Below are 8,121 nucleotides of genomic sequence, written 5' to 3'. Positions count from 1 at the left end.
GAGCACAACTGCAGAACCAGAGAGTACGACTGGTGAAGTTCTGGGAGAGCATGCTTAGTAATGAAGCAGAGCAATTATCAGGAAGGTGGAACACCTGAGTAAAGGCACCTCCCAGAAGCTGCATGGAATCCTGTGTTGTCACACAACCTGCCAGCTAATTCTCAGAGAAACACAGCAGAGCATCTCCAAATATGCAAGATGCTCTACACAATGGAAGCAGGTCACTGCCGGCTCCTGAATTAAGAAAGGCGCAGCAGAGCATCACCTGTGTGCAAGATGCTCTGCACAGTGGAATCGTGACACTGAGAAGCAATTGAAGTGCAGACTTTCAGGTTTAATTAAAGGGGTTGAACAAAAATATCCTGTAAAATGTTTAGGAATTACAACCATTTTTCTTCAAAGCCTCCTCATTTCAGGTACTCAAAACTAATTAGGTAAATTTACTTTACCATACATAAAATGTTCATTTTTAATACTTCGTACAGAATTCTTTGCAGGCAATAATAGCCTGAAGTCTGATGAGATTGAGATCTGGTGAGTGACTCGGCCATTGCAGAATATTCCAAGTGTTTGCCTTAAAAAAACCCTCCTTGTTTGCTTTTGTAGTATGTTTTGTGTCATTGTCCATCTGTACAGTGAAGCACCATCCAATCAACCTTACTGCATTTGGTTGAATCTGAGCAGAAAGTATCACCCTGTACACTTCAGAATTCATCCAGCTGCTTCTGTCTTCAGTCACATCATCAATAAACGCTAGTGACCCAGGGCCATTAGACGCTATGCATGCCTGACCATCACACTGCCTCCTCCATGTTTTACAGAGGATGTGGTGTGCTTTGGATCATGAGTAATTCCAAGCTTTCTCTATACTTGCTTCTACCCATCATCCTGGTACAGGTTGATCTTTATTTCATCTATTCAAAGAATGCTTTTCCAGATCTGGGCTGGCATTTTTTAGATGTTTTTTGGCAAAGTGTAATCTGACCTTTCTATTTTTTAGCCTGATTAATGGTATACACCTTGTAATGAGCCTTCTGTATTTGCTCTCATGAAGTCTTCTCTTTATGGTAGACTTAGATACTGAAACACCTAATTCCTGGAGAGTATTCGTCACTTGTGTGGATGTCGTGAAGGGGTTTTTCTTCAACATGGAAAGGATTTTGCAATCAATCACTCCTCTGGTTTTCTGTGGATGTGCAGGAGTTTTTGAGTCCCCAAGCCCACCATTGTGCTCTTTTTTTGCAGAATGCACCAAATTGTTGATTTGGCCATTACTAACATTTCTGCTATCTCTCAGATAGATTTCTTTTTTTAGCTTAATGTTGATCTGTTTCTCTTCCATTTAGTGCTCCTTTGATCTCATGTTGTAGAGAAAATAAAGTTGTGCACTGCTATAATAATTATATGTAAGAGTAAGTAAACAGGGTGCTGGCTAGTGCAGTGTAGTAAGAAGCAACGAAGGAGAAGAGGAAAATACTGCACACTATAGAGCCAGCACAACTTTATATAAGTGATAAAACATAACTAGGGCTGAGCGGATCTAAATAGTAAAAGTCAGAAATCTTTCAAACCTCACGGATCCTGAGTTCCGGATCTGGAATTCCAGGTGCACGTGAGAAAATAATTAAAAAATAAAGAAAAACAGAAATGAAAAAGGGTTTCATACTTACTGAGACTCGGTGTCATGGCGGCACACTGCTTCCGGTTCGCGCATTCACTTCTTGTACTGTGCATCGTATACACACAGTTTTTCGTGTTTTCCCCGCCCACCGGCCGTCTTCCCATCTGTGACAGTATCTGGCTGGCAAGCAGTCATTGCGGCTCAACCATTATCTGCACAGCCTGCGGTCGTGCTCTATTTCCACTAGCTATGTAGCAGAGCTGAAGCGGCATGGGACCTCATGTGGATTACGCTAGAGCTGCAGGGTTTTGGGGGTTAATAAAGTAGTGAAGGAAGGTGTGTTTAGTACTTTATTACAAATAAAGTATTTTTCTCTGTGTCTGTGTTTATTTACAAGTTAGTGTAATGCAGGTATCTCATAGACGCCTGTGTCATCACTAACCTAGGGTTTAGTAGTAGCTGTGCGCTGCTATTAACCCCTTACTACCCCGATTACCACCGCTCCAGAGCAATCGAGAAGAGCTGGTTTTGCACCGGGATTGTCACATCCAATAGATGCAGCAATACCAAGCGGCTGCGGGCTGAGACTACCAGCCCCCAGCTGGCTTTATCATGGCTGGGTATCAAAATTGGGGGGAGGGGGGGCCCCGGGGGCCCCACGTCGTTTTTTTTTTTAAAATTTATTTAAATAAAAAAAAAAAGCCCCATCACCAGCACAGCCGCACATTTCTGACAGGAGCGTGCATGTGTTTCTATTTACATGCAAGCTCATGCTCAGAGAGCACAGGCTGTGCCGGCTGATGTCATGTCAGACTTGTACGAGTCTGACAGCGCATCACCGGCACAGCCGCACACTTTTGACAGGAATGTGCATATGTTTCTGAAAAACATGCACGTTCACCATACTAACCCGCAGACACTTGCACTGCTTTTCCCGCCCACCGGCCGTCCTGCCACCTGTGACTGGTTGCAGTCAGCTGACACGCTGCCACTCAGGATGGGGGCGTGTCTAAGTGCAACCAATTGCAGCCGCCGGTGGGCGGGCAAAACAATGAATATTGAATTGCTCCGGATGGGAAAAGCGTGATCCGGAAGGAGTTTGCTGCCATGACACAGCCTCGGGTGAGTATACTGCGTGCGCTCCTACCCCCCTATCCCCTCCACAAACGTTTTTAATCTCCGGATTCTGGTCCCCATAGACTTATATGGGCACCGGAATGTGGAGCGGATTTTTTTTGCAATCTGGCAGTGATTCGCCGGTCCCAGATTTTGGCAGATTCGATCAACTCTAAACATGACCTTTATTACAATACAGATTACAAACAACTAAAACCAATTACCACAATACATAGATGTAGCGCCCCATGGGGCAGGTGGTTAACCTACTCGTTGCCGGGCCGTTTCGGGTCGGGTCAGGCGTTGTCATGGGGTGGCATTGCCCGGTTCTGTTGCCCCAAGGCGTACAGTAAATGGTGGGGGAAGCGGGGTATTGGTAAAAGTTTGTCGTGACGCCACCTGTGGTATGCCGCCAGGGAGTAGCTGATGCTGCCGGGTTCCTTGCCGGGGCGGTGTCGCTCCCCACAGGCAAAGCAGGCCCCGGGTGGATGAGAGGGCTTTAATAGCCGTTGGCGCCTAAGTGCTGGGCAGCGGCGCCGGTAAGGACGAGCTCACACAGTCTCTGCGGGTTCAGTGTGTAGTTTACTGACTTCAGCTGCCAGCCCGGTCACACTGGTCACTGCCGTGATGGGCTCAGGTCGATCCCGAATCCGCCAGAGGTCAGAACCGGTCCAGTAGTCTGTGGGCCCTTCCTCACTGCGCTTTTTAGTGTAGGTCCCTGTGGCTTGAAGCACTTAGAGTCCCTTCCGTACTAGGTAGAGTACTGTTCCCTATGCCAGTAGCGGGGATCCCCTTGAGTCTGACCGTGATCGAGGCCCGGGAGTCCTATATGCCACTTGGCTCTGGAAACCTGGGTGATCGAAGAAGCATAGAACCTCTCCATCCTGCAGAATCTGTTGATGCAATGTGGAATTACACCACCCTAGGGTGCTGCGCTCTGAACTGCGCTGGTACCGGGGGAACTGACACGGTATCCTCCACAGCGACCGTTAAACTCCTATGTCCCATAGGAGCTACCGGGAAAAACGTCAGCTCACTGTCACTCCTGCTGGAGAACTTTCTAATTTTTGTAAACTCTGTGTGACTCCTAACTCCCCTGGTGGCCGCTCCTCCCCCTACCCAGGTCCTAAGCTAGTGGAGTGGGGCCCCTGTTGTGATGGCATCCTGTAAATGCCACACTGTTGGAAACCTCTTATCTGTCGAAAGTGTCGATTCTGTTGTAAAGGCATATGTCATCCTGCAGAACTACACACGCATCCACAAATGTACACTGGATATCGCGGATGACATTGCACCTATTCAGGCAAGAGTTCCAGATCTGCCAAGTAGGAGACCACATCGGGAACCATTAGCCATTTAATTGCGGGACATGTTTGTATCTTTCTTTGTATCACCACAGGGATAAGTTCCCTGGCAAGATTCATATTTCTTGTAATCATATTTTTTTTTGTTTTTGTTATGATGCCAGATGTAAAAAAAAAACCAAAAAACTGGAACAATGTTTTTAGTTATGTTTATGTTAATTTACAAAGAAGGATGTGAAAAATAAATGTGTTCGAACTATTTTGTTGTTGTGTGTTAGTGCAGTTATTTTTTTAAAGGGAGAGACAATTAATAACACCTTAACATGCATAACTTTTTATTGTTGCATAAATACACATTTATGTATACTCAAAATCATATGGGATTTCTCTTATTAAAACCCAACATAGGTACACATTAATTCCATATTATAGTCATATGGCCTTTTTCCAAGTTGACCCAACATAGGCAAACATTAAAACAACCCATATTTAAGTCATATGGGATTTCAAAGGGAACCTGTCTAGTCCAATATGCACCCAGAACCCCGAGTAGTTCTAGGTGTATTTTGCTAATGCCTTCCGGCCCAGTATCTTGTAGCATAGATAAAGAGTTTAAAAAAAGTTTTTTTAATGATTTTTTTTATGCTAATGAGTGTAGGTACTAGTCCCAAGGGCATTATTTCCTCTGGCTAGTCGGCACCATTAGCATGTTAGTAAACCCCTGTGGGTGTACTAACATGCTAATGAATGTGCAGCGTCATGATCTCTCACAATTCCGTCACGATCGTGGCCGACGCTGGATTTCGGCTCAGTGCGCATGACCCTGGAGTTCCGGTCATGCGCATTTTGAGGCCGGGTCTTCACGACCTGGCTTCAAACTGAAGTAGTGCGCATGACCGAAACTCCAGGGTCGTGCGCACTGAGCTGAAATCCAGCGACGGGCAGTGATGGCGACGGAGAGGTGAGTGAGATCATCCTTTGATGCTGCACATTCATTAGCATGTTAGCACGCCCACAGGGACGTACTTACATGCTAACGGGGCCGACTAGCAAGGGAAGCAACACCCTTGGGATTAGTCCCCAAGATCATTAGCATATGGTATAAGATCTTTAGAAATACAGATCCCTTTATCTATGGTAGTGTATACAGGAACAGTTAGGCAGAGATTAGCAATAAGCACCCAGAACTGCTCGTGGTTCTGGATGCATAGTGAACCTGACAGGTCCCCTTTAACCCAACATAGGCAAACATTAAAACAACCCATATTTTACTCATATGGGATTTCCCTTTAGTAACCCAACATGGGCAGACATTAACAACCCATATTGTCATATGGGTTTTTGCTTTACTAACCCAACATAAGCAAACATAACCATATTACAGTCATATGGTTCGTACACAAAATAGGTAAACATCTAAACATACTGTTATGAACCGACGCCGTCATAGCTGCAAGCAGCCTGCTGCAGTTCCTGTTGTGCCCAGGCGCCGGCTGCCGTTCTTTGTCGTGCCTCGGGTCGTCCAGCTGGCTGCTTCTTCCACCACTTCAGAACAGCAGTATTGCGCAATAGGGTCACCATATGCGAGAAAAATTCTTTAAAATTTAACTTTTAATTAAATTAATCATAAAAATGAGGATAATCCTCACTGACAAACAAACAAACAATACAAGAATAGGTTTGGCCCCTCCTACTTTTCAAGAGTTCAATGCAAACCACAAGTAGATTAATACCGCTAATATAAAGTGGAACTTTTTGCCCATGAATCAGGTGCCAGTTTCATAAAGTCCACTGATAAATAAAGAATTGGAATTATCTCACCAAATTCTGATATACCACATATTAAATTCGAATGGGTTCAGGCATCCTCCTGGCGGAACCTCATGATTATGAAATTGTACCTCCCAACGCGTTTCGTTAGAAAAGCAAACTCATCAGGGGAGCTTATAATTGTGGCAATTACATCTCAGATCTCATAAAAAATGAGTCCAAAAAGTTCATCATATGCTGAAACAAAACATATATAGAGTAACAATAAGTATCAGCATATCAATGGTTAATCACACAATCATATGTGGAGAAACTCACCAAAGATCATAGACTCAAAACAGGAGTCATATGTGCGGTCAATCCAATTCAGGTCCCACAAACCATGGACCTCACTTGCAATGGCATGCTGAAATACATTTATAGATAAACAGACATCAGCATGTCAGGAACGATTCATTCCATGACAGCATGCAGGCAGAGCAGGGGGACTCACCACATGGCAGGAGCGGCCGTGCTTCTCGCTCTAACAAGAGAGCCACCGCAGACTGTCAGGGTTTAAATGTTCCCACCCTGCACCAGCGTGTGACGTGGTTTCCGCCCATTCCGGTCACATGACCGCAGAGGAGCACACCACGTCATGATGTTTACACTGTAGCCGTGGTGATGTGCACCTCCCCTCAGCAAATCATGTGACAGAACGTCACACAAACAAGGGAAACAGCCCGATATTAAACTGCAGGCACACAGTATCATTCCGGCTTGCATGCAGATTCAAAGAATCGTCCAATCCTCCAGCATTCATTCACAAGTAATCACTAGGAGGGTATTGTTTGTACAGAACAGACTGCTCATGACTCAGTGATTTATATCCGCTTATTTTGAACAGTCGGTTTCACCAGTGTATATCACAAGCAGTATAATGGTGATTGCATACCATACTCGAAAGGTCACAGCCATACCACCACAATAATCAAAGACATGCCCGTGGAGAACAAAAGCCCCACTTTAGAAGGATGTCACCCAGAAATATGGGGACCTCAAAAAAGCTCAAAATCAATATTATACTCAAAGGGCAAAATAGCAAAGGGGCTCCGATGTCATACTAATAGTCAGATTAAAATATCCTACTGAAGAGCTAGCAATAAATTGTGCCCATATCGATCACAGCAAACCTCCAAAACCTATGAGGTTCATCAGGGGAACCTTTAAGAATACCAATCAGAAATAGAATTAGAAACCGCCACATAGATATTAGCCTGACCCTACTTAAACCAAATTTCAGGGATGGCCCTACCTATCACGTGGGGGTCGGCGCCGTAAGACAGAACGATGTGTGGGCGCCCCCACTCGGCCGACGTCTCACCCTCCTAACTAAGCTCACCCTACAACACCACTAAATAAAGGGTGCGAAAGAGAGTTCTTCATTTAAACCATTAGGATGAAGTGTTTTCAACCAGAAAATCCATCTGGATTCTTGCTGCAACAGTCTCTTATCCCAGTCCCCTCCTCTAGGTGGAGGCCTGATGTGATCGATACCCTGAAATTTCAAAACAGTGGAGTCTCCATTGTGTACTTTATTAATGTGCCTCGCCAATGATGTATCATTATTAAGTCTAATGTCCCTCAGATGTTCTCCTATCCGTCGTCTTAGTTCCCTGCGAGTTTTACCTACATACTCCATATTGCATATACAGGTCGCCTTATATATCACACCTCGTGTTTTACAATTAATAAACGACCGGATGTCATACTCTTTCTTGGTCACTTGACTGTGGAATTTGTTTCCCACTATGATGGAGTTACAGGCAATACATCCGTCACATCTAAAACAACCCTTCAACGTTGGTATAGCCTCAAAAGGATTTTTTGGGGCGAGATAGCTGTGAACCAGCCGGTCCTTCAGCGATCTCGCTCTCCTATACGTAACGGATGGCCTGTCTGTAAGAAGGTCTCCTATATCACCATCCATTTTCAATATGGGCCAATACTTCTCAAGGATGTCTCTTACATCCCCCGCTCCATTGTTGAAAGTTGTTATAAATCTCATCACATCCCTGCCCTCGTCCTTCACCAATTTTTTAGGGGGGTATAGAAGATCCGTTCTTTTGACCTTCTTTATGTCAGCAGCCGCTCTACTTATCACTTGTTCTGGATATCCTCTTTCAAGAAATCTTTTCTCTAGATCTTTAGACTGGTTTTTGAAATGCAAATCATCAGAGCAGTTCCTCCGAATTCTGGCGAACTGTCCCTTAGGGATGCCCCTCTTCAAACTCAGGGGGTGACTGCTTTCCCATTTTAGTAACGAGTTAG

At 44.8% G+C, this 8,121-nt stretch overlaps 1 long non-coding RNA gene across 1 annotated transcript; it reads right to left on the bottom strand.

The window, feature by feature from the left end:
• Positions 1–5,423: 5,423 nt before the first annotated feature.
• On the bottom strand, positions 5,424–6,387 carry LOC142290673 (uncharacterized). The gene is made up of 3 exons (XR_012750361.1): positions 6,305–6,387; positions 6,130–6,217; positions 5,424–6,048 (listed from the first exon to the last, which is right to left on the bottom strand). It is a non-coding gene; the product is annotated as an uncharacterized LOC142290673 (long non-coding RNA).
• Positions 6,388–8,121: the final 1,734 nt, after the last annotated feature.

Source organism: Anomaloglossus baeobatrachus, chromosome 2 (genome assembly GCF_048569485.1).
Source record: "Anomaloglossus baeobatrachus isolate aAnoBae1 chromosome 2, aAnoBae1.hap1, whole genome shotgun sequence".
NCBI lineage: Eukaryota > Metazoa > Chordata > Amphibia > Anura > Aromobatidae > Anomaloglossus > Anomaloglossus baeobatrachus.
Note: the sequence above shows the minus strand (reverse complement) of the source record. Positions and strands in the feature narration are given on the sequence as shown.